Genomic DNA, 26931 nt, shown 5'->3' on the forward strand with positions numbered 1-26931 from the left:
GCACTCTGGAAATACAGGGAAGTAAAAGACATGGGCCCTTCCAGGAGGAAGGCACCAGCTCACTGGGGAGATAAGACTACAGGCCATGAAGTAAAGGATGAGCTGGGTAGAGAGGGCATGGGGAGCTCAGAGAGACAGGAGGACTGGATGAATCAAGAAAGTCTCCCTGGAGAAGGGACACTAGGAGGAAACCTTGCCATCCAATTTCCTGATTTTAGCTGGCTGGAGAAGAAAGGTGGAAGGGAAGGAAAAGAAGGTTCCAGAGCCTTGACAAAGGGACAGAGGTAGGAATAGTCAATGCCTGATTGTGAGGTCAATGATGCATGCTGGGGGTATTGGGGTACACATGGAGTTACATCCGGCAAGTGGGGCCAGTTTGTGGATGGTTTTCAGTGCTGGGAAGAGGAGTTCAGGCATGAGGCAGTTGGGTTTCCAGTACAGAAATTACATTATGAGAGCAGGGCTTAAGGAGGATTAGTAGACAGCTCCCATGGGAGATACCAAGAATTAGAGATTCTTTGGGTTAGTAATGATTTCTTTGTAATAATGCTTACGGTATTAAAACAAAAAGTTGACTTTGAGATGCAAGTATTGGGTGTTGTGCATAACGCTTCTGAAGGGTTTACACCTTGATACTACTTAATCCACACTATTAGTGAGAGAGTGAAGGGATTATTGACTTATGAAATCAACAATCGGGAGGGTCTGGGTTGAAGAAGTTTGGGAACTAGCATGAGACTAGAGGCCCAAGTGCTGACTTCATAAGGTGGTTATGAGAAACTGCAGAAGTTGGCTGAGGACCACGTTCTGCAAGAGCACACTTGCAGGAGGAATGACGGGAGGGTCCCTGGAGACAGATGCTGGAGCCCAGGAGAGCTGGCAAGAAACTGTCCCAGATGATGGTGAGTAACATGACACCTGGGAGCAACCTCACTGCACTCACCGTCTGACCTTGCCATGTTCACGCACTCATTCACATATTCACTCAAACTCTCTCATTCATTCAAGTATTTGTATCTGCTAAGGCGCTATGGAAGGTGCAGACTTCAACAATGCATGAGATGATCTCTATACTTCAGCGGGAGAGAAAAACATGCACACGAATAATGGCAGTTCAGAGCTGTTGTTCTCTCCTTCCCCCCCCCCCCCCCGAACACCCCTTCTCTCTGGGAAACTAAAATATCTGTTGTATTGGTAGCTGATTGGCTCTCAATTTTCCTTGATGAGTTCCAATGTCAACTTTTGTTTTCTGTTTAATAACAACGGTGAAGACATTTAACAAGAAGTTTCTATAATTCCTTAACTTTCCCTTCTTCCTAAGGGGTGTGAATTGAAGGAAATTTCTTTGGTTTATCTGAGCTGATGTAAGGGATTCAAATGGAACAGGCTGGAGAAGGGGGATCACCCTTAGGGGAAAGGGGTTAGGCTTTCTGAAAGAGGGAAGATTTGGGTTGGGTTGAGGTGTGAGAGATTGCTTTAGAGGGAATGAGAGGGGGAAGGAGGCAGGAAGAACAGAGACAGAGAGATTGGTGGGGGTAGGAAGAGAGAGAGGGTTTGAGCAGCACTTATGTGCAGAGGGATTTGGGAGAAAGAGACTATTGCCTATTTGGAGGAAATTTTCTGTGTGTTATGCAATGAAACTCCTTGACCGTGGCCTGAACTAGGATACTTCTGAAGGCTTTTGGGTGAGGGTGCAGGTGTTAGTAGTGCAAACTGGTGCTAAGACTGAAGGCAGCTTAGTTTTATTTGGGGGTGTTCCTGCTACCTTCGATTTTGCAGTCAGGCTTCCTCAGGCTTCTTTGTCTGTGCATATTTGATATCTGAGCTCAATGGCCTGTGAGCCTGTAATGATTATAGATAGGACTTTTATGGCTGCGGCATGGCCTTAAGTTCTTCTCTACTCCCTCCACCCACATACACTGTCGATTCCACGGTTTTCTTGGCTGCTCCTTTGGCCCAGTCTAGCTAGCCCTCCCTTGATGGAATGCTTCTTCCATTCTTGTCTCCTTCCGCATCTCCCTTTAAACTTGAAGCTCTTCCACTGGCTGTCTCCTCATCTATAATCTTTACTTTAAACATACTCTGAATTCTAGGATTCTACGAAATTTAGATTCTGAGAATTCAAATTATCACCTGGTTCATTCACAGTCTGTACTCACCTCAAGGACAGAAATACATATATGTGTACCCCTGAAGGGAGGCAAGGTGCTGGGATTATACTTCCTCAAGATAACCACACAGCTCCGTCCCTCATTTCATTTAGGTCTTGCATAGAAGAGCAACATTCCTGCCCGCTCCCTAGCTCCTTTCCCTGCTTTATTTTTATTTATCACCTGATATATTATATACTAATTTATTAAATTGCTGAATATCTGTCTTCTCTGCTCTCCTAGAATGTAAGCTCTATGAGGGCAAGAACCTTGCCTGCATCTCCAGGTCTGAAACTGTGCCTTGCATAAATATGCATTTGGTAAATGCTTCTGTTGAAGTTTTTAGATTTTACGAATGTATTTCTTAATGTCCAGAGGCTATTCATACTTCTCCGATTATTCCTCTTTCACTGCATCCTGTTCTCTTATGATGCAGTATCTTCCCAAATACCTCTGAGAATACTAACTGGAGGTTTCTTTCTTCCCTTCTGTTTCCTATCTTTACTCTTTCCTCTGGTCATTCTTGTGTTTACTTGTATCCATCTTTCATGTTGTGACCTTTCCGCAAATATCTGGTCATCCTTGGTTCTCTTTACTTCACAATGAGGTAGTAAGATGTTACTTGGTACTTTTTGTTTTTTGAATCCGGATGGGGCTTACTGAGGCTTCACCTTGTGGTGATCTAGCTTTGCCAGTTAGTTGCTGTGACATCTAAGGCAAGTTATCTCACCAGTTTCTTCCTAGAGTTGCTGTGAACATTAAATAAATTGATACATAGTGTAGGCATGACAGTGCTATGTAACCATTTGCTACTTGTATTACTTTTACTGTGATTACTTGGCAGAAACCCAGCTATTTGCTAGGGAACGCCTAAATACCAACATGTCAGGGGGCTTATCCACGTGGCCATTAAATTCTGTAGAGAAAAGAATACGGTTGTTGTTTCCTACTGGCAGTGGGGTGAGATGGGGGGAGAGCCTACCTGCTGCCATGTGGGGAGAGAGGCCAGCTGCTCCTTTGTGCCACTTTATCCATCACTCCCCTTTCAGTCCATCACTCACTCAGCTGATGTTTATGAGTTGTCTAGTGCCCCAAGTTCTGCTTTGCAAAAGATTTCCTTCTCAATTCTATACTCCTCTAACCTTCCACTCATGCAGTATGAGTTTAGCTTCCTCTGTTCTCTTTCTTCAGCCACCACTCTTCCATCCACTGTTTACCCTCCAGAAAAATCTTTGAAATCTGTTATCTACTGAGAGTCCCTCTGCCATTACTGGGTATCTATCGTTTTTTAAATACCCAATTTTCATTTTAGTGGGGCCTTGGTGACAATAAAACCAAGCACGCTTAATCTGCCATCTTTAAATCAGACACTGCTAAACTCTCTTGGCAGGTACAGTACCAGGCTCCATGTTTGAAATCCTGGCTCTTCTGTGTTTTGTTTTTAATTAATTAATTAATTTATTTTGAGAGAAAGGGAGTGCAAGCAGGGGAGGGGCAGAGAGAGGGGGAATCTCAAGCAAGCTCCATACTGTCAGCACAAAGCTCAGCGTGGGGCTTGAATTCATGAAACTGTAAGATAATGACATGAGCTGAAATCAAGAGTCAGACACTTAACCCAATGAGCCACCCACGTGCCCCTGAACTTCTGGCTCTTTTAATATAATTTTCTTGTACTTATGGGGTCCTTTAAGCTTGGGCAAGATGAGGAAGGGAGGGAAGAAAGGAAGTGGTAGCCAAAGTGACTTGATTTAGTTGAGGTCCCTTAGAAAACTGTCTACTAATGCATTCCTCTCCTGGAATGATCCAGTTGATCTGAATTTGCAGTCGGCAGGAGAGAGAGTTTTAGGCAAAGTTTCAGGAAAGATATTACAAGTAATAATAAAAATAAATCACTTAAAGAGTGAGATATAAATTACTTCTAAGTTCCAAAGTTATTATGAGCATTTCTTTTACTGTAACTACCACCAGATCATTCCTTCATGATGCTGTTGCTGGAAGTCAGTATGTATATTAGCTCAAGAAGATTTTGGGCCATTTCTGCAAAATGCACCAGTAATCCTATTATGAATAACATAATAATGGCATATGATTCACTATTTTCATGGCATTTATCATATGAAGATAATGGGTAAAATTAGGTCACTGCTTTGAAGCTCAAGTTGGTGGAATTCACAATCATTTGTGAAATCTAAGCATTTAGAAAAGCAGTAATAACTTCAATAGATCATGAACTATCCCTCAAACAAATAATTACAGAAATAATAGATTGGTAACCACAACCCTAATTTAAAAAATTGCTAATAGCTAATCCATGTGAAAGGAAAATGTATTTTAACCATGACATATGTTATTAGTTAGGGTCTAGCCAGAACAACAGAAACCACTATACGGATTTCTAACAGAGGAAGCCTCATGCAGAGAATTGCTTATACAACTTGATGGATGACCTGAGAAGTTCAGGTTAGTGGCAGCGGAAAGTCAGTCACGACCCTGAGGCTAAAGGGACAATCAGAGGGATGGTATTGCCGGAGTCCAGGGGCTATGATCACCAATAGTAGCTGGAGCCACAGCAGGCCCTTCAGTAGGGGCTGGAGCCTTGCAGCTGCTGTCAGAGAACCACCCAAGGGCAGGAGGTTTAGGGACAAACAACCTGGCCGTTCCCTTCAGTCCTCTCCAGTGCTTCTCATTGGCTGAGCCCAGCTGGAACCCAAGTGACAGGGCGGCCTGTCAGGGAAACCTGTCTGCAGTGGTCAGCTCCCTGAGACACAGGGCAGAGCAGGTGAGGGTGAGCGATGAGTCTGAAAGCGAATGGGCGCACGACCTATACAACAACATGTACAGAGTATTATAGACCAACGGACACTCCTTAGGTTCAGTACACGACGAGCACCGGTGTCTCATGTATGTAAGTACAACTCTGCAGTTACGTCTGTACTCAGGTTAAATTGGAACCATAATCTTAGCCAGAGTTGAGCCAGGAATATCTTAATGGATTAAAGTCAGTTTCAAAAGAGCCATAAACGATTGCAAATATTGCTGTCAATTAAATGATGTTTTGGGGGCACCTGACTGGCTCAGTCGGTACAGCATGTGACTCTTGATCTTGGGGTTATGAGTTCGAGCCCCACCTTGGGTAGAGAGATTACTTTAAAAAACAAAAAGGAAGGCTAATAGACACTTTTTGTTTTTTAAATCAGGAAACACATCAATCACCAACCTTTGGACATGCAAACCGTTTCCCTCCTCTCATTTTATGTCTAATACTAACCAGGAGTGTGTGGTCTGAGATGCAGGGCTACAACTCGCGTGATGGCATGAACGATGTGCAATCCACCCACGCAGAACTCACAAGTTGTGTGGTTTTTTTTAAACCAGGGACACCTAAGTTTAAGATTCTTGGGTAAATTTCATGAGACTATCAAAGAATAAAGTTCTGAAACATAGGCTTTACAAATAATGAAAAACAGTTCTTTGATTCTTCCTTCATAAAAGCTAGTAGTGAAAGTGCTGCACTGGCTGTTTTCCCACACTAATTTCCTCCTGGCAGATGGCAGAATAAAACATTCACAGTAGACAGTGCCTTCTTTCAGAGACTCCAATCCACAGGGTATGTGGAAGAGAAGAAGAAGGCTTGAGTCTTGGTCTCTTTCCGATGTGAGCATTAAGCTATAAAGACAACTCAGAGGGTTTGAGAGATGCCTTTGGCCTGTACCTTCTAGAAAGTCTGATGCCCGGCTCTGTGGGTGGGGCTGGGCTGAGTGTGGCTGGACCCTGAATCATTTCCCATTTACCCTGAGTCTCAGCGTCTCTCCCTAACCTTCCTTTGCTCCCTTGGCCAGATTGTAAGCCAAGAGGAAATAAAAACATTAAGGAGCTCTAGACTCGGCTGTCTTTTCCATTCTTACCTTTTGTTGCAATGGAAGAATAGCTTGGATGAACAAAAGGGCACTGCACAATTAATTCTAAATAATTATAATAAAAATGGGTAGAAGGGACAAGAGGAGAAAGAGTAGAATAAATTAAAGGGGGAGGAGCTAATGAAGGCACTTCCCCAGTTAATGAAAGCATTTATTCAATGCTGTTCCCCTTGCCCCTGCCCTAGCCTCAAGCTTATTCACAAAGAGTATCTTCTGGTAACTGGTTATCAGTGCTGGCTAATCACTGGGGGCATTAAAATAGTTGGGACCCCCCGGACCAGCTAAACCAGATTCTCTAGGGTGAGACCCAGGTGACAGCATTTTTAAGATCCCTGTGATTCCAGTGTGCAGCCAGGATGGAGAACCTTGGGGATGTTCCCCACCTTGGGCATAACATGGCCAGAGGTGAACAGTAGGAATTCTGGAGATGAGTGGTAAAAATCACAGTTGGGGGGCAGCTGGGTGGCTTAGTCAGTTGAGTGTCCCACTCTTGATTTCAGATTAGGCCAAGATCTCATGGTTCTTGATTTTTGAGCCCCGCATAGGGCTCTGCACTGACAAGCAAGGAACCTGCTTGAGATTCTGTCTCTCCCTCTCTCTTCTGCCCCTGGTCCACTCACGCTCTCTCTCTCTCAAAATAAATATATAAAATAAAATAAAGAAAAGAAAAGAAAAGAAAAGGAAAAGAAAAGAAAAGAAAAGAAAAGAAAAGAAAAGAAAAGAAAAAAGAAAAGAAAAGAAAAGAAAAGAAAAATGAAATCACAGTCTCTATTTAGAGCAGTGGCTCCCAGTTGGGGGCTGTTCTAGGAAATTTCTTCCCACAAAGCAGCTCAGTAATCCAGAAACTGCCATCCCCAGCCCCTGCTGAGGACTGACATTGCCTTCTACTCACATGCTCTGAGCAGAAGTTCCCAGCAGGGGTGATCTTGTCTCCTGGGTGGCCTTTGGGAACTCCATGGGGGTGTTTTCAGATGCCACAGTGATGAATAGTTTAGGGCCTGGACAGAAACTAAGCTGTTAGGATGGGTGAGGGAGGGGTGGGGAAGAAAACTAACATTGGAAACCTCTGGTGTGGTAAGCACTCTGATGGGCCCTTCTGAGAGGTGTGAGCCCCCACCTTCCCACCTCTCCACCCCCAATACACACATGTGCACACCCCCATCCACGCACAACAGCCTTATACAGCTTTTCTGAGTTTAGGGAGAAGAAATGTGCCAGCTAAGAGGTGGAACCCAGGGACGAGATGGGAGAATACTCTCCTTGCATAATAGGGCCAAAATAATTAGCTCACACAGCACAGGGTCAAAGTTCAGTCAACAGAAGCATTATGAATCTCAAATGCAGACAGATGGGGTCGGGAAAAGAAAAACCTATTCTCACAGCATAAGGTCTGCTTGGCTTTAGATACTGTGGGATGGAAAGAGGGGCATCCTGAACAGAACTCCACCGTTCTTTAAAGTTCATATCTATGTGTGCCCCATGGGGCAGAGTTCACTTTCCCCAGCACTATGAGCTGTGTACCTGTCCAGGCCCATGTGTTCATCTGCAAGGGCAACCCTTGCAGATTCTACACCTGTGTCCCCAGGACTGACCTTTACCAACCCTGACCATCCCTCCCAAACCCTTTTTTGTTATTGTGGTTGTTAATGTTGTGTCATCCCAGAAGCACTGCACCTCCTTTTCCCATAGAAACCACCAGAGCTTCTTCCTGGGCCAGACATCTATCCAGAATGGGTGCCTCATCTTTTCAACCCACCCAAACACAGTCTTACCCAGCCTCCTTCTTTTGCAAAAGTCCTTGGTAGCACATCTAGGGGAAGTTGCTAACTTTTCACAATATAAAGTCAAGTCTAGATCCCTTGATGACAAAAAGTGTCTAGAAATACACCACTGTGAGTATTTATGCCCATTTCCCAGCCTCACCTCCTATAATCTGGATAGTATGCCCATTTCTCAACCACAGCTATTTTTTGGGGGGTCACCAGGACTCTTCTAACTGCCTACTCTAGTGGCCTCTTCTCAGGTTTTGTTTGTTTAATAATTTTTTAGATTTTCTGAAGTTTTCCAGTGGACAGAAAAGTAGAATAGCATAATGAGCACATATACCCATTTCTTAGATTTAACCCTTACTAACATTTTGCCATAATTGTTTCCTTTTATTTTGCTGAATTATATAATAAATTACAGACCTTCTGACATTTCACCCTGAAATAATCCAGTACACACTTTTAAAATATAAGAACTCTTCCCCACACGCCTCTAGGATCATATCACCCCTAATAAAATAAACAATAGTTCTAGAATATACGTTTTCCACATTTCAATTTCCTCACCTGTTCTAGATATGTCTTAAAGGCTAGCTTGTTCAGACAAAGCAGCGATTGTGAATGTCCGTTGCATGTGGTGGTTGTGTCTTGCTTTTTACCAGTGACCTCCCTATAGCATTTGCCTCCATTAAGCTGTTCCTTCTTGGAGGTCCACACTTGGTTTTGCTAATGTCAACTCTCTCGTCATCGTCTACTCCTGACCATCTGTTTTCACCCTTCCTTTGTCGCTGTATTTTCAGTATTGGTGCTTCACAGAACTCTGTCCTTGGCTGTCCATTCTCACCTTAAACTTATTTCCCAGGCAATTTTCCTGAACGATATTCCATTGTATGGGTATACCACGTTTTGTTTATTTACTTATCAGTTTATGGATTTGGGGTTGTTTATATTTTTTGGCTATTATGAATAATGCTGCTGTGAATACCATTTGTATATAATCATTTGTATTTGTACACAAGTTTTTGTGTGGACAAATGCTTAATTTGTCTTGGGAATACACCTGGGCATGAGATTGCTGGGTCAGATGGTAGTCTTATGTTTAACACTTTGGGAAACTGCCAAATGTTTTCCAAAGTGCCTTTACTGTTTTACAGTCCCACTAGCAATATATAAGGTTTCCAATTTCTCCACATCCTTGTCAACACTTATTGCTGTCTGTCTTTTTTATTACAGCCATCCTAGAGGGTGCAAAGTGATTATCTCATTGTGGGTTTTTTTTTTTTTATGTTTATTTATTTTTGAGAGAGAGAGACACAGCGTGTGGGTAGGAGAGGGGCAGAGAGATGGAGACACAGAATCCAAAGCAGGCTCCAGGCTCTGAGCTGTCAGCACAGAGCCCGATGTGGGGCTCGAACCCACGAACCGCGATATCATGAACTGAGCCAAAGTCAGATGCCTGACTGAGCCATCCAGATGCCCCTCATTGCGGTTTTGATTTGTATTTCCCTAACAGTTAGTGATGTGAATATCTTTTAATGGGCTTATTGGCCACTTGTACATTTTCTTTCTTTTTTTAATATTTATTTATTTTTGAGAGAGAGCGAGAAAGCATGAGTGGGGGAGGGAGGGTCAACAGGAGAGAGGGGGACAGAGGATCTGAAGCAGACTCCTTGCAGATAGCAGCAGTGTGCCTGGTGGGGCCCTACCTCAGGAACTGAGAGATCATGACCTGAGCTGAAGTTGGACGCTTAACTGACTGAGCCACCCAGGCATCCCATTTTCTTTGGAAAAATGTCTATTCAGATTTTTTGCCAATTTTTAAATTGGGTTATTTGTCTCTTTATTATTGAGTTGTAGGAGTTTTTATACATTCTAGATACAAATCCCTTAGCAGAGATACGATTTGTAAACATGCTGCGGGTTGTCCTAGGATGCTTTTTAAAAAAATCTCATGGGAGTGGAGTGCGTACGTATGTTTCTTGAGGTTTAGGACACGGCTTAGGCTCCAGCACAGTGGGTATTCAATAAATATTTACTGAATCCAGTTGAATTCCTTATAGGTCTTTTTAGCAAAGTCTTTGACCCTCTATTTTACTCTCCACTCAATTTTACCTTTCTTTCTTAGAGTGTAAGAAAATACAAATAAAACTGAAAAACATACACAATTTGGGCTGGATACATGCGTTTAAAAAATCTAAAATGTGGGGTGGCTGGATGGCTCAGTTGGTTAAGCGTCCAACTCCAAGTTTCAGCTCAGGTCGTGATCTCACAGTTCATGAGATCGAGCCCCGCATCGGGCTCTGCGCTGACAGTGTGGAGCCTGCTTGGGATTCTCTCTCTCTCCCTCCCTCTCTACTCTTCCCCCACTCATGCTGTCTCTGTCTCTCTCTAAATAAATAAATAAAACGTTAAGAAAAAAAAAGATGCTTTAAAAAAAAATCTAAAATGTAAGTGGTTTTTAAACAACAGATTTTAACAAATCACTTAATCTCTCCATTTCCTCAGCTGCCAATTGGAGAGGAGTTTTGGGGTTCGTGCGTGATCGTCTCTATGCTTGCTCCTACTCTACCACTGAATAAGTTTGATAATAACAAGTTAAGACCATTCCTGGTGGCATTCTGGGCTCAGAGGAAGTCACCTGGAATAATCACCATGTCTGTCTTGCTCTCTGCTACATTCCAAGTATGGAGTACTGTGACACACACAGCAGGTAATAAATTGAGTGAATAGGTCCCCAGTAAGCCCGTACCTCTTCAAATACATTGGTGAGTCCCACATCTGTATCTCTGGCCTGAACTCTTTTCCTTTTCCTGATGGTCCCTTTGCTGATTCAACACTTCCATGTGCAGGGTCAACAGGCATGATCACAATCATAATGTGTCAAAAACAGAATTCATGATTCTCCACTCTTCCCCAAACTTGTTTCCCTGGCTCCCCACCCCACACTGGGCTTTCTAATTTCAGTAAGTGGTACCACCTCCAAAGAGGTGCTCAGGCAGAGCCCTAGGAGTCATTCTAAACTGCTCTTCTTCTTCTTCAAAAGTTATCCAATTTGTCAAAAAGCCTTATCAGTTCTAGCTTCAAAACATACCCCAAATCCAATCCCTTCTTACCTTCTCCACAGCTTACCACTCTGACCTGAGCCGCTATCTTTTCTCCCCTGGATTCCTACAGGAGCCTCCTACCTGATGTCCCTGAATCTACTCTACCCCACTACACTGTTTCTTCGCACAAGAGCCAGGATGATTCTCTAATACCTTAAGCCAGTTCATACCAATCTCCTGTTCAAAACTCTCCCAAGACCTACCATACTCAGAGTCAATCCAAAGTCCTACCAATGGCCTAGAAAGCTCAGGTGATCAGGGCCTGGCGTCCTCTCTGATCTTACCTCCTCTTTCTCTCTCTGCCTTGCTGGCCACCTTATGCTCCTTGAACATGCCTAGCATGCTTGACCTCAGGACCTTTGCACATATTGCTCTTTGCCTGCAACACTGCTTCACTTGAGGATTCAGCATGGCTTATTCTCTTGCTTCATTCAGATCTCTGCTTGAATATCTCCACCTCAGGGAGGCCTTACCCAACAGTCTTTCTAAAGAAGCCCTTTGAGGGGTACCTGGGTGGCTCAGCTAGTTAAGCATCTGACTTCAGCTTGGGTCATGATCTCGCGGTTCGTGAGCTCTGTGCTGACAGCTCAGAGCCTGGAGTCTGCTTTGCATTCTGTGTCTCCCTCTCTCTCTGCGCCTCCCCACTTGCTCTCTCTCTCTCTCTCTCTCTCTCTCTCTCTCTGTGTCTCTCTCAAAAATAAACATTACAGAATATTTAAAAAAAAAATAAAGAAGCCCCTTTGCAACATACTGTCCCCTTATTCTGTTTTATGTTCATTCATGGTATTTAACATTCCCTAAATTACAGTATGTATTTGTTTACTTCTTCTTTCCCCCACTAGAATGCAAGCCCTATGAGGGCAGAGATCTCACCTTTGTTTATTACTGCATTCCTAGTGCTGGGTACCATTTCTAGCACATTAGAAACACTCAGATGTTGCTGGATGAGTAAATAAGCTGATGATATCATCATCTGTCATCTGAGAGCAAGCCCTGGGTTTGTGTCTTGGCTGTGCCACTTACTCACTGAACAGCCTTGGGCAAATCATCTAATCTCTCCAGGCCTCAGTTTCCTCATCTATGAAAATGAGCTAGTAATCCCTACTGTGTAGGACTGCTGTGAGGTTTAGAGATAAGGGATGACAGTGCCTGACATTAGGTGCTCACTTCACAGACCTGTAATTAACATCCTTCTTCACACATTACTTGGTTAAGGGACAGAGGCGATCACCAAACTGGCTCCCTTAGAACTAGAGGTTAATGATGGAAAATGGCACACTAGAGGCTAAGGAAGAAAATGAATCCATTTCAGTGCCGAAGACTCAGAAAGCTGGGTTGATACACCAGCCAGAAGAGCTGGGCTTCCAGATACTACTTCCAAATTCAAGTCAAGGCACTGCTTTGTTCTGTGGACAACAGCGGGGTTGGAGGCAATGATTCAAAATGACCTCAGCTTTTGTCTCATCTGGTCCTGTGACCAGACCGCAGGCAACGCCTCATCCAGGGTAGTAATTTCCTTTGCAGCTTTCTGCTAAGAGGCTCTTCGACATGGTAAAATACCGTGCAGCTGCTGCACAGGATGAGGCATTGCTACGTGTTCTGACATGCAAAGATCTTCCACACGTGTTGCCGAGTGAAAACCTCCAGTTGCAGGTGAAATACACAGTAGAATATACATGAACAGCAACACTCTGCTATACAGCAACACTCCGCTATACGTGTGTACAGGTTTCTATGCGAGTATGTAAACACATAGAGAGAGGTCTGCAAGGGTGGAAACCATATTGGTCATGCTCGTTTCCTCCTAGAGGTGGGGAGGTGACTAAAACTAGAAATGGGTGTCAGGGGAGACCAGCTTTATCTAGAATCTATTTTTACAAAGAGAACGTACTACTTCTGTAATTGAAAATTAATTTTTTAAACTGCCCAAACACGATGATGCTAAAACACCACATTTAAGTAAAATGAAGTAATTTACTTTCCCCTAACTAGTAGTTCTCAAATGGAGCGGTCACCCTCAGTGGTCGTGCTTGGTGGCGTTTTTTTTTTTGGTTGTCAAAAGACTCCAACGCTATTGGCATTTCGTCCCCTGGGGATGACGGATTTAACTGCCCGAGTGTGTGAGAAAGTCCCACAGCACAAAATAGTATGCCAGCCCAAATGCCGAAAGGGGTCCTAGTGAGGAACACTACCCAAAAGCTAGGGTTGGTTGTAATTATGAATTCATCTGTGACCTGCCACTCCCCTCCCCCATTAAGAATTTTCTGTCTTTGCTTTGGGCTACTGAGATGCCTTGCCCATGTTCCATCGATATATAAGACAGTACATTTTATCATCAATGGTCAAGAGAAGTAAATTGAAAAGCATGGGAAGCACAAGTGGCTTGGGTTTTATGCCTCCCATCTGGAGCATGGGGATATTTCTGAGAATCAGGGTTGTCCAGGCACCAGCCACCCTGTACTCTGTACTAAGTCTTTAAGACAAATGTCCCAGGGATGCCTGGGTGCTCAGTCAGTTGAGCACCTGACTCCTGATTTCAGCTCAGGTGATGATCTTGTGATATATGGATTTGAGCCTCAAGTTAGACAGCACGGAGCCTTCTTGGGATTCTCTCTCTTTCTCTCTCTTTGTATCTCCCCTGCTCTCTCTATCTCAAAAATAAATAAATAAACATTAAAAAAATTGTTTTTTAAGAAAGACAAATGTCCCCTTGGCCAGCAGCTGGGCAAGGGCTGAGAACCTTTCAGGACAAGTTGGGAAGGTCCCTTTTCTCATAGTTCTCACACAGGACGGTCTGCCTTCAGACCCCTCTGCCTTTGAGAAGCAGCTTCCAGCCTACAATAATGATGGAAAAGTGATGATAGAAAAAAGAGAAACAATGTGTTATATTTCCCCTTCAATTCCACACTCTAGGACACTGTTGTGGTGTGTGTATTCAACAAGTATTTATGGAGCAACTACTACGTGTCAAGCACTGTACGAGGTGCGGGGTGTACAGAGAATGAGACTGTGGTGAAAACTTAATAAATAAACAGATCAGGAGCACCCGGGTGACCTAGTCAGTTGTGCGTCCGACTCTTGGTTTCGGCTCAGGTCATGATCTCACAATTCATGAGTTCCAGCCCCACATTAGGCTCCACGCTGACAGTGTGGAGCCTGCTTGGGATTCTCTCTCTTCTCTCTGCCCCTCCCCTGCTCTCTCTCTCTCAAAATAAATAATAAAATAAATAAATAAATAAACAAATAAACAGATCCACATAAGTCAGGTCATTTTAAATAGCATGAGAGATGTGGTCACTAGCAATTGGAGGGGGTCAATAATATGATAGAACTCAGCAGAGACCTGTCCCCTGGAGGCAGGCGGAGCCCTGGGGAGGAGGAGGGGGATGGTGCTGGGAGGGCCACTGTGGAAGGCGTGTGCCTGTGCAGCTGATCCTGTCTCTTCCAGCTCAGCCGGGGCTGTGCCCTCTGGGACAGCAGGTATGGTCCAGGTCCTGTGGGTTGTCTGTGCTCCTGGGCAGATAAAATTATCGTGAGTAACATTCATGCTGCTTCTTATTTTGCTTTCCAGCTGTCTCCACCCAAGATTTCGCTTGCATCTGAGGAAGCTGATTTCATGTGCTTCAGAGGTGTGCTGGCAGATAACCGGCATGGGCTTTCAAAGTCACTGTTACTTAAAAACACATGCATGGCACTCACTTTGTGTCAGGCACTGCTCAAAACACTTTGCAAATGTTAAATCATTTTGTCCTTACAAGAAACCTACATGCCAGGTGTTGAGGAGTATTACTATCCTCCATTCACGCACGAGGATGTGGGACTGTTCCTCCAATCACAGCCCTTCCCCATGACATGCAGTATAGCAGTAACGTTAGCAGTGGGGGAGGACTAGGCATCAGCAGCCATGGTATCAGAAATGCAGATTCCTGCCCTGCCCTCGAGCTACTGAATCAGAATCTGTTTCTTCAGGTCACTCTTAGGGATCGCCAAGTTCAAAACCACTGATCCAGTCCATGTTTTCATTTTTTGGGAGATGATCTGGAGGATGTGCCTTCCATGGTTAGCTAATCCTTCAAACTCCAACAAGTGTTTGTTTTATGCACCCTTTTTCCTCCTTAGTTAAAGTTCATTTCTCAGGTAGGAGAACCAAGCATAGCAGGGTTAGAGTCCGCCAGTAAACAAACAACTAAACAACATGAAAGCAGGACACTACGTACAAAGGGCTGGGTTCGGGGGTGCCTGGGGTTGGGGAAGGTACAGCGGAGATGCCGCAAACTATAAAACACTGTCCCAGCCTGAAAGAGTGCTTTATCCCCCTGTGGAGAAATGATATATAAATACCAGATGGACAGACAAACAGGGGTACTATACTTTTACAGTGACATCGTATCCCACAAACAACTAAAGAGTCATCTATTTAACTACATATCCCTGAAAGAAAATCAAGCAAGCAAGTGGGAGGAAGGCAGGGAGGGAGGGAGGGAGAGAGGGAGGGAGGGGGAAGGAAGGAAGGAAGGAAGGAAGGAAGGAAGGAAGGAAGGAAGGAAGGAAAATGGGGGAGGAGCAGGGAAGAAAGGAACAGGGTAGGGAGATTTAACGTTGTGGGGTATTCCCTCCACACTCCTCTGATGAGATGCCTCAGAGGGAGCCTGCATTTCCCTGGGGTCCTCAGCTACCATGGGCCTCTGTGGCATATAGCTGCCTCTAGCTGAGAATGGATCTAATATTTAAAGATTTTTCATAAAACATAGCCCCTGAATGCGAGCCAACCACACTGCCTGGTTGTCAGCCAAAAAACATGGCCTGCTGTGATGCTAGAAGAAAAACTGGCTGTGCGGGGCTTAGTGAGAGATGTATGTGTCCCATACTTATTGGGTGATTTAACGGATTTTCAAGAGACAATGTTTTCATCTTACGTGCTGATTTCAGACACGACCCTTTACTTCAGATGTAACTGCACTGTGCACGAAGGCCTCATATTTTCTGACTTTCTCTGTTGCCAAGGCTGAGAAACTGGCCAAGCAGACCCCATCCTATGTTGTAAAGTCCACAGTAAGGACAGGAGATGAGGCTGCAGCCTCCAGAGGAAGCAAGAGCATTACAATTGTTGCCGGGAGCCGTCAGTGCATCATCACCAGGCTTGCGCCGCAGACGTGTGTGTTCCACCCCCCTGCAAAGTACAGGGCTGGGTGTCTCTGTGTCCGTGAGTGTGCACTAGGCAAGCGATCACTGCAACGCCAGTCACACCTTTCTTGTCCTGGAGAGCCTAGGCTCCCATACTCTGCCTCCTATAGCCAGCCTGCACTGTTAGTGCTTCTTGACCTCACAGTGACTCCCCTCCCCCACCACACACGCACTGATTGGGTAGGGAATGGACCACTTAGCACGGGCTGGACCCAGATCCGAGGGGTGGCCAGTCTGAGGTCAGATGGTAGCAGTCTCTGGTGCCACAAGGTCCTGCAGATTCAGGGCCGGTAGCCATCTTGAGCACACAGAGGTAGACAACAGAGACAGGCAAGAGAAACAGGGAGGGGGCGCCTGAAATGAGCAAGCAAGCAGGTGAACAGTTTTCCCCCTCAGGTTTCCTGGGCCTGGCTGCACCTGACTCACTGTCCTAGGTGTCCTTTGCCTATGCCCTGACACCACCTCATCCCCTTTCTATTGAGCTGGTAGGCCTTGGTGCTTCTTTTGCATACAGACAAAGCTTTACTGACTGGGCTTTCCACTATTTTCTGTGGGCTTCAAAGACCTGCATGAGGAGACAGGTCTTCTAACCACTGTGCAGCTTCAATCACTTGTGACCTTTTGTGACCCAAAATGCAAACTTCTAGAATTCACATGGTTTTGGCAAGTTCATTTGTCTACTAAATCCCTTTCTGTAGGACAGTAATTTTTTTTCTTGGCACTGTATAAAATGCCCACTCTTTGGGGCATTTTGGGGCAGTTGGGCGGCTCAGTCAGTTGAGCATCCAACTCTTGATTTCGGCTCAGGTCATGATCCCAGGGTCATGGGATCGAACCCCGTGTCAGGCTCTATGCCGAGCCTTTCCCTCTCCCTCTGCCCCTGTCCGCTGCCCACACACACTCTCTCTCTAAAAAATAAAAAAAATAAAATAAATAAATGCCCACTCTTTGGATCAAATTCTTCCTTTCCTGATGGTCTCCTCAGTACTACTGGCACTCCTTTCAAAGGCGAGCATGAATTTTCCCTACTGTTGACCACATTAGGCATGGACATCAACAACGAGTCCAATGGTTTTCAGATTTTTAGCACTGAATTTTTTTCTTTTTCAAATTAATGCTACTTGAAGCAATACAGAAGAGACATAACCCCAGCCAACTCTGGATTTCTTCTCCCTGCACCCCTCCCCCAACTCTCAGCTGTAGGCTCCTATCAAACCCAAGGGCTCTGGGAACAAACACTTGGTGCACTGCTCAGGGCGGCAGATTGTTTCATCCTTATCTTGGGCAAACATCAAGGATCACCCACTGCATATTCGGGATACACCACACAGTCCATCCCAAGCTCTGGAAATGCTCTGGAAATACAGTGAAGTGAAAGACACATCCCCAACACAAAGGAAAAGCTGGGCAGATAAGACGCTAACGGCCATCACACAGAGCGTATGCCAAGTACAAGGGTGTCACAAGTACGGTTAGGACGATGGGCTCAGAGGCTGGAGGGGCGGCCAGGGCTAGAGCAGCTGGGGCAGGGCCCCACAGAGCAGCAGGAGGGGCTCCAGCAGGATTTCAACAGACTTACAGGAGAAGAGAAAGTAAAATCTGAGGGGTGGGGGTGGCGGGGTGCATCCAGACGAGAGGACAAGCACAAACAAGGGTGGAAGTGTCTGTGATGGACTCAGGAAATGGTTAGCTGATGAATTTGGTGGGATGACAGGGCGTTGCAAATGGGAAAATGGGAAGGGGCCAGAACTTGAACAACAGGCTAGGAAAAATCAACTCATTTTGGAGACCATCAAGAGCCCTGAATGATTCGATTTAGAATTTAGAAAAACAATGGAAAAAAGCAAAACAAGATAAGAGCAGAAATCAGACGTCAAGGTTCTTGGATGCGGAATCAGACATGGGTCTGCAGGAAAGACAAAGGGTCAGCAAAGGGAAACGCTGATGACACATTTCCCCACTGCTGATCCTCTCCCCAAAAGGGTCAGAAGGCTTTGAGACTGGTGAAGGCAAGCTGTATCATCTTCCACTTATTCATCAGGCATCGAGAAGCCCGTGACTCCTTTGAAGTCATCTAGGCGAGGACTCTGGGGCTCCTGACTCACAGGCCTTCCCAGAAAAATCCTCTCCAGCAAGAGCAAGTGATCATAAGACACTGGCTCAGGGGCTGGTGAGAGCAGTCTCCAACTACCTCAGAGCTTCTCAGGCCTTTCTCCTCTTGTCCAAATCCAGGGAACGGAAAAACTCAAACTCACCCCCAGTCTCAGCCTCAGCTTATCACCACACGCTTACCAAAAGAATGCAGAGAAGAACGGCCTTACAGTGAAACCACTCCAGAATCATTGCCAGCAACACATACCATGTGCAGGCACACACAGCCATTCTTGGAGAAGGTGTGAACATCAGAGCTGAACCAGGTAAACGTGAGCGCTGAATGTGGTCTGCCCCGAAGGAAGGCCCAATGCTACAAACTTCCGAGGGGAAGGTGGTATAAGGTGGTCCCTCACCAGATGCCTATTGATGGTGACACATCTGGGCTAGCCAAGTCTCTCTGTCTCTGCCTGTCTCTGTCTCCTATACAACAAAGAACCCAGAGACGTGGGAAGGGCATGTTACGGGAGGGCAGGAGGGAAACAGGGTGTGAAAAGTCTGGGTGTCCCGCACAAGGTCCCTGGACAAGGCGGTGTGTGGCCACCTTCTCACCCAGGTCTTCCAGCTCCAGAGGCTGTGTTCTGCCAACAGCTCCATGGGACAGATGAGAATGACATCATCAGAAAAGGGGACAAAGAGAGAAGAGGACAGCCACGGCACATTCCCTGTCAGGAGAGGAAGGCTTTCCGGGAGGTTGTGTTGGACTTGCCAGCACCTTCGCTGTATTCCCAGAGGTCTGTCCCTGAGGCTTTGGGGACTGAGCGGGAGGGGGCACCTGTGGTGGCCTTACAGTCAGGACAACGTGTCAGCCGCAATTCAGCCAGTGACTCAGCACTGACGGGAAGGCCAGACCTCCCTGAGGTCACCAGCTGCAGTCAACCCTGGACACGTCCACCTCCCGGCACGTCCCCACACATAAGGGACTCCAACTAACTTCCCAGTGACTGCTCCCTCACCATGAAACAGTCTACCTCCCCTTCATTGATTTCTTTTTTTTTTTTTTTAAGTTTATTTTGAGAGAGAGCAGGGAGGGAGGTGGTGGGGGGGGGGGGTGGGGGAGAGAGAGGAAGAGAGAGGGAAGGAGAATTCCCAGCAAGCCTCACACTGTCAGTGAGGAGCCCGACGTGGGCTCGAACCCACAAACTGAGATCATGACCTGAGCCAAAACCAAGAGCTGGACGCTTAACTGACTGATCCACCCAGGTGCCCCTCCTTCAGTGATTTTCTGGTCCAACTAGCTTTCTAAAATTTATAAATATAACGTGTACCTGATTTTAAAAAATTCAAACAGCACCAAAGGCTGTCCAGTAAAAAGAAAAGCAACAGAAATTTAAGTATAATTTTCTAGTTCTTGACCCATCGGTGTAAAGAAGCTTTGTGTGACTCCCATTTTTGTAAACAAGGAAACTGACCCACTTTGTGTGTCCTTCCACTTCTACTCTCTGCTGCCCAATCCCTAATGCCCAGCACCCTTACTATCACGGTTACATGGCACCGAGGTTTACAACTTTTATGTTTTGTTCTAGAAATATAACTGTTTGTGCTTCATCTGGAGCTTGGTTCTTTTTTTTTTTTTTTTTAATGTTTATTTTTTATTTTGACAGAGCACGAGCAGGGGAGGAACAGAGAGAGAGGGAAGCACAGAATCTGAAGCAGGCTCCAAGCTATGAGCTGTCAGCACAGAGCCCAACACAGGGTTCGAACTCATGAACCGTGAGATCGTGACCTGAGCCGAAGTTGGATGCTGAACCGACTGAGCCACCCAGGTACCCCTAGAGCTTAGTTCTTAAAATTAAAAATGAACCGCCAGCATTTATAATATACTGATTGTGTAATTATTATTGTCTCCAGAGGCAAGTGAGGACCCTCAGAGAAGAAGAGCGGATGAGTCACTACACTTGTGCTGCTCAAAGTAAAATGAAATTAACTAAGTTGGAAGGAGGACTTGGGGAGGGGATGGAGTGATATTAAAGTTCTTTCTCCTCAGCATGTTGAAGGCATTTCTGGGGCTCTTCTATTTGGGTTGGCTTGAAGGAGGAGAGGAACAAAACCAGGGGTATTCATTCTTGTATTCATCTGTACTTTTTGAACACCAATTATGTGTTAGATACTATGCTAAGCACTTAAGATGCATATAAAAGCATTTCCCACCTTCAAAGAGTTCCAAGGGAGAGCCAGGAAAATCAAAGACAGAACAACTAGAAGCTCCAAGGCAGGGTTTTTAAAATTCTGTTTTGTTCACTGCTGTAGTTTTAGTATTTAGACAAGCCAATTACTGAATGAATGACTGAATGTAATGCCTGAGTTACACGCAGTGGAGGCGGCGTGGATTGGGGAAAGGGGTTGGGACTGGGAGGGGAACCCAGAACACGAAGGAGGAGCCCTGGAGGGTGCCGTGGGCTTGAAGCTCAGAGAACGTTTCCAAAGAGAGTTTGGGTTGACTAGTGAAGTAGGAGGAGGACATGGGAAGAAATCAGGAGAAGGGATCCCCAGTGGTATCATAGGAGCAGGAGGTGAGTTTGGGAAGTGGCAGATGAGGTGAAATGACAGGAGGAGGCAATGTGTGAAGACTTGTATGCAGGGCTGATGGCCTGGCCTTTATTCCAGGGTGCTAGGGAACCATGGAGGGTTGTTGGCAGGGTGGTAGTGTGGTCAGCTCTGTGGGCAGGGGCAGGGGTGGATGGGGCTGGAGATGGGAGTTCAGCTAGGGAATAAGCTGTCTCTGGGAGGAGGCATAATGAGAAGCTGGACTGAGGCTCTGAGGTTGGAGAGAAGGGCTCAGCTCTGAGAAAAATTCAGGAGGTAGAATCTGGACAATTTGGTAACCGAGGGGCTTCATGGGATAGCTCGCACAGGGTGAGTTCCTGATCTGAGTGGCTGACGGGGTGGTGGCATCATTCACAAAGAGAAGGATTAAAAGAGGGGTGCGTGGGTGGCTCAGTCGGTTAAGTATCCAACTCCAGCTCAGGTCATGATCTCACAGTTTGTGAGTTTGAGCCCTGTGTTGGGCTCTGGGCTGACAGCTCAGAGCCTGGAGTCTGCTTCGGATTCTGTCTCCCTCTCTCTCTGCCCCTCCCTGGCTCATGCTCTCTCTCTCTCTCTCAAAAATAAATAAACATTAAAGATTAAAAGAAAAACAATGGGTTCAGCAAGTTTTCAGGAGCACTACGTACTGCTGCATGTTGTGCATGTGGGACACCTAAGTGGGGACATCTTTGGACAGGTGGATCCATTTACACATCAGAGAATTATTGGCAAATGAATGATATATAAAGCCAAGGATGCAGAAATGTAGGATAATAGGTACATGAGTGTATGAGAGAAATACCACCTTTAAGGATGGACAGATACAAAGAAGTCTATGAAGGAGACCAGGAAGAGCTGAACCAAGGGGATGGGTATCACTCTTTCAGTGCAGGGGTATGGGTGAATGAATGAATGAATGAATGAATGAATGTGTATCTTAAATTATTTATCCCTGCCTTTCCTTCTGGATTCCCCTCTTGAAGTACCTTCAAGCACTAGACTGTACAACAAGAACCTGTCCCCATTATCTTAGGGCAAGAACCACCAGAAGTTTTCCCTAAGATATTTAGGAAATATTGAGAGTAATAAAGACTCTCAGTAGTTTTCCAAAGAGTGGTTTCTCTGGAAGTTAGCTTTTTTTTTTTTTTTTTTTTAAATAAACTTTTAATTTTAGTTTTAGGTTTAGAGGAAATTTGAGAAGATGGAAGAGAGAATTCTCATATACCCAACACCCAAGTCTCCCCTATTGGTAATGCCTTACGTTAGTATGGTGCGTTTGTCATAACCAGTGAATCAAAACGGTTACAACATTTTTAACTAAAGTCCATACTCAGATTTCCTTGGTTTTTCAATAATGTCCTTTTTTGGTTGTTGTTCTAGGAAAGCATCCAGGGTAACACATTACACTTAGTTGTAATGTCTCCTTAGGCTCCCCTGGGCTGTGAGAGCTTCTTATATTTTTCTTGTTTGTGAGGACTTGGACAGTTTTGAGGAATACTGATCAATTATTTATAGCATTTCCTACCACTGGGGTTTGTCTGATGTTTTTCTCGTGATTAAACTGGGATTATAGGTTTTGGGGAGGAAGACCATAGAGGTAAAGTGCTATTTTCATTCATATCCTATCAAGGTATGTACTGGACATGGGCTAGCCAGGTTAAAGTCATGCTTGTCAGTTTTCTCCTCTGTAGAGTTTTCTCCTCGCCTCCCTTCCGTACTGTACTCTTTGGAAGGAAGTCAACGTGTATATCCCACACTTAAGGGATACAGAATTATGGTCCTCCTCCTTGAAGGAGCAGGCAGTTAACTTTAAAAATTCTCATGCTGTCTTTTCATTTGAAGGAAGTTTCTCTCCAGCTTCCTTTTCTGTCTTCCAGATACTCTTTTAAGAACACATAGGGCTGCCAAACAATGGAGCCTGACTTCAAAGGATCTTTTATGGGACTCAACATTTCTAAATGTATCTAAATACATGCAATCTCAATATACCACATGACCAGAATTTTAAAATGCAAGCAGTGGCTCTCCTCCAGGTAGGCACTGGTTGACTACTGCTTCAGGCAGGATGACTCCCTTTGAAGCAAGCCCGGAACGGTGTCTGATACGGGGCCCACCCCTTGTCCACCCTGCTGGTAGGTATTGTGGATGAGGCTGGTCTAACTTAAAAGTCAGGAATAAGTGAAAACCCCCCAACAAGAGGAAGATTCAGAAAGGAAGTACTAGAAAATACTGATGATGTTCATTGTACTGGACACATAAATAATGTCCTACCACGTTACAATAACAGCACTCTCTTCTATAAGCCAAGAGTATCATGGCAAAGACACACAACATAATCAGAGATCACATCCCACAAAAAAGTAAGGGAAAGAATTTCACACCAAGGAAAGATGATTATTTAAAGACATAATGAGACTCTATCAAGAATAGTCACCATGTGAGTCGGGAAACATAGCACTTGTATCTTAGCATAATAAATTTTTATAACTTAATAAAAAGCTATTGAACTCTGGAAAGATAAGACCCAACCCCACTGTTTTGGTTCCCTCCAGTGGTTGTGTCCTGCTGCCCCCTTGGGGCCTTGCCACAGGGTAAGGAGGAGCAAGGAAGTGACACAAACTGTTTTTCTCTCACTCTCTTTTCCTCCTGATTATTTCCTGGACTTTGAAGTTCAATGCCATGTAAATATTAACTTGCTTCTTACATAAAGCTTCAAAGAACAAACTGTAATCTGAGCATATGATTTACCCTAACATTTTCCCATGAGCTCTAAGGATTCTGATTTCTTCTCTACCAATATGTCTCTATTTCACAGAATTAGTTTGAAAACAGTCTTTAACTTCTCCTTCTTCTTCTCATTATTATTAGTATTATTCTTGTTATTACTATTATTATTAACCATCCTCCTCCTTCTCCTCATTATCATCACATGATGGAAATATTTTCCAAAGAATGCCTGAGATGATTTTAGGTGGTAACATCCACTAAGTTTCCTTTTAAATATATTTAAGTTAAAAAGCTAATTTGACTTGAGGTGCCTGGCTGGCTTAGTCAGTAGAGTATGCGACTCTTAGTCTTGGGATTGTGAGTTCAAGTCCCATGTTGGGTAAACAGATTACTTAAAAAACAAACAAACAAAAAAAACAGCCTAATTTGACTTAAAGAAAAAACATGTCAGTGGTAGTACAACTTGTAAAAGGTAGGGCAAAAATTATCACTGGCTAAAGTTTGGGACTTACTCAACTCTTGAAATAATCAGTTTCAGAGGTGACATTTATTGCACAGGTAAAAGTGGAATTATATTATTATAACTTCGGGAACAACTCACAGCAATAAGGTCCATGGGTTTTTTGTTCTGTTTTGTTTTGTTTTGTTTTGTTTTTGTTTTTGTTTTTGTTTTTTTTGTTTCTTGTTTCTGCTAGTCACATTACCAACAGTTTTCTTTTATAATACAATCGTGCCGACCATGATGGTCTAAATCACTCTGACAAACCTTTCAAACCGAATTAGACACCCACTGACACAATCTTTGCAAAGCTGGTCAAAAGAAAGTCTCTCGGAATTTGTTTTAGAGATGTTTTTGGATTTTCTCCTAGGTTATGTTTTATTTTCCCCAAATTAAAATAATATAAAATAATTATGGCTTTTCCTAACATTGAGAACCTTAACATACGTTACAATTTGACTTACTGAAGAAACAATCCCTTAGTTATGAGATCTTGATTTTATAAAAATTATGTCTTATTATTCCCTTCTAGCTCCATCATGCTGATGTGTTCTTTTGCAAGGTATGTGTCATCTAGAGTTGGCTTGCTGGACCTGAACTGTGTAGCCAGTATGATCTCAATAAATGAAAGACTGATACTTTTAAAAAATGCTAATTTCCTTAATCTTTTCACCTCCCCCTGCACTGAGATGTTTTTCCTTGACACATAATTAAATGCTTTTGAGCGTTTGCTGAATTACTGTGTGGTTAATCCCTCTCAACAGCAGGAAGCTTAGATATTTGTAAATTTCCTCAGTGCACCGTTTCTGATTAGTTGACCTTTTCTAAATACCAAACCAACTGGTTGCAGTCAGTTCTATCACTCCATGATCAGCCTGCATTTATCCATAAAGTTCTTGTTGGTTTTCATTTGTTTTGAGAATTGGTATAGACAGAACAAATGGCTGTTGCATTAGAGTTTTGAATTTATCTTAAACTGTAATCACTGATGTTATCTTTCTTCATAAGCTCCTAAGAGTACCTTTGTTGTTATTCTGGTTTATACTAATACTTTATCTTTATATATACACCCTTCCTTTTGCAAAGTGACTTAATTTGTTTTATTGATTGTAGGTATCAGTGATAGTGCACTTAATTAGCTTTCAAAACACAACTATGTTATCATCACATTATTTCTAAAAAATACATGAACATTCTTTCCAGCCGTGCCCATTCTCCAATCCCTTCTTCTCTCTCTTTCTCTCCTGCCCTCCTTCTGTTCTTTCCTTCCTACATCAAACATTTATTGAACGTCTACATGTCAGGCACTGTGCTAGATATTGCTAGAGTCAATGGTGGAAAAACTCTTGGTTCCCGAGGAACCTTATTCTATAGGTTTAAAATCATTCCTTCCTGTTTATTCCAAAGATCACTCGGGATGAAAACACACTAATGAAATTCATGGGAAAGAAAGCAAACATGGACTGCTCCTACTGAACTGGAGAAAAAACATGTTACCCACCTTTAGCTGCTGCAGAATAATCTTTCTTCCTTGTGGGCTCTGGCTATATCAACAATCCTTCTTTTCCCCCCAAGAATTGGCTCTGGAGAGGGCGTTCTTCCTCCTCTAGCACAAATAGCCTTCAGTGGGAATGTTGGGATGGACACCAGTTGAATGAGGCCCAGAGCAGCTGGAGTCCTCCTAGAAAACTTAGATGCCCACACTCGTTTGGTGTGGCTGCCTGAGGCCTCTGGTAGAGAGCTCCTGTAGGAAACCACAAATGCACAGGAAATTGGGGAAAATCAGATAAAGGCAAACCTTTAAATGACATATGTACAGAAAGGAAACAGTTAAGAATTAACCCAAATTAATTTAAGGCTATAAGAACAAGTGGTGCAACGGTTTAGTTAATAAGTAGCTAGTCTGCAAAGCTAAGGCATTTGAGCCAAAGGACTAAGGGCCTTTAGAACTGTAAGAGGGCAGGTGGATGGAGAAATGGACCTATCACAGAGTCACAAATTGCTGTGGGAAGTAGGAGCAGGCACTGCACAGTGAACCAATACAGACTCGTACATACAACCACCTACCTGTACATACATCTATGGATCCATTCAGAAAACACTTGTCGAGCCCCACTGTTCTAGGGATAGTATTGAAGATATAGCAGTGCGCATGCCTTCATGGACTCTAACATTCACCAGCATGCAGGAGGTACATTGAACAACAAACTGGAATTTAGGTAGGTATTATATAAAGAAAAGGCAATGTTAAAACTTGAGTCTGCTAAGTTTGGCTAGTTTCTTTGGAATAGCAGGGACCAAAGAACCTTCCAGGGGAAAAAGCCGTCACCTACTTCCTTACCCTTTCTCTAATCTCGTTTTCTCCCCCTCCTTTCTTTCTTTTAGCTCATCAAGACCATGTCACCATCCACTTCTTTAGGCTCAGGCTCATCTATACTCAGACCTCTAGTCCTGCCCTAATAGGAAACATGAGACCCTTGGCTGTTCTGCACTTGGCTTCTTGAATTTCGGATTTATTTTTTGTTTTTGACCTCTAAAAATTGAATTCAAGTTCCTGGAATTCAAAGACTCAATATTTATCTATATCCTGTGTTTAACTTATGCCCATCAATCTATATGATGCACTCAAATCCCTAATCTAGCCATGAAGAATTGGGAATGTGGAGTATGACAACCAGGTCAGTATGCCTAGGGAGAACAGTCAGTGGACAGAGGTCAGTAAACCCAAAAGTGAGATGGGTTAAACGTCTGGAGACCGAATCAGGAGATGTAGTCCACAAGGATCATAGTCTACAGGGGACATGTTGCTTCTAGAAGACTTTCCCAGAACTTATTCATCCTATGTTGTGGTTTAGTGATAAGAATAAGGGGTCTCATTGTAAATAAAACCAGGAAAAAGACCATTTG

At 44.1% G+C, this 26931-nt stretch overlaps 1 protein-coding gene across 8 annotated transcripts in view; it reads right to left on the reverse strand.

Annotated features, from left to right (window-relative positions):
* Nucleotides 1–26931, reverse strand: part of ZBTB38 (zinc finger and BTB domain containing 38) — a 172753-nt gene that overhangs the window by 132539 nt on the left and 13283 nt on the right. For 7 of the 8 annotated variants that reach the window (XR_013549841.2, XR_013549842.2, XM_078432291.2 and 4 more), the window contains exon 2: nucleotides 25526–25768. The gene's annotated coding sequence lies outside the window, so the exon portion shown is untranslated. Of the gene's footprint in view, nucleotides 1–10582; nucleotides 11333–25525; nucleotides 25769–26931 lie in introns of those variants that run through there. The other variant, XM_060638809.3, reaches the window with a different exon arrangement.

Source organism: Panthera onca, chromosome C2 (assembly GCF_046562875.1).
Source record: "Panthera onca isolate mPanOnc1 chromosome C2, mPanOnc1 haplotype 2, whole genome shotgun sequence".
Taxonomy (NCBI): Eukaryota; Metazoa; Chordata; class Mammalia; order Carnivora; family Felidae; genus Panthera; species Panthera onca.